Source organism: Rhincodon typus, chromosome 12 (genome assembly GCF_021869965.1).
Source record: "Rhincodon typus isolate 14 chromosome 12, sRhiTyp1.1, whole genome shotgun sequence".
NCBI lineage: Eukaryota > Metazoa > Chordata > Chondrichthyes > Orectolobiformes > Rhincodontidae > Rhincodon > Rhincodon typus.
Genome location: NC_063343.1, coordinates 32,172,922 through 32,173,140, shown reverse-complemented (window position 1 = coordinate 32,173,140; position 219 = coordinate 32,172,922).

Genomic DNA, 219 nt, shown 5'->3' with positions numbered 1-219 from the left:
CACCTTGTTGTCTCAAATACACTACAGTGTTGACATTAGGCATGTAGGTGAATAATAGCCTAACCTTGATTTTTACTAAAATGCAGCATTCATTTCCTGGACAGGTGACAAGCTGAGTAGCCCCTGCTGAAATTTTAACTGAGGAAAGGTGGCCCAGCCCAGCACATGACCAACTGAGTTATCTGTAGGAAAAGATTATGCTAAAAGTGCACTTACATC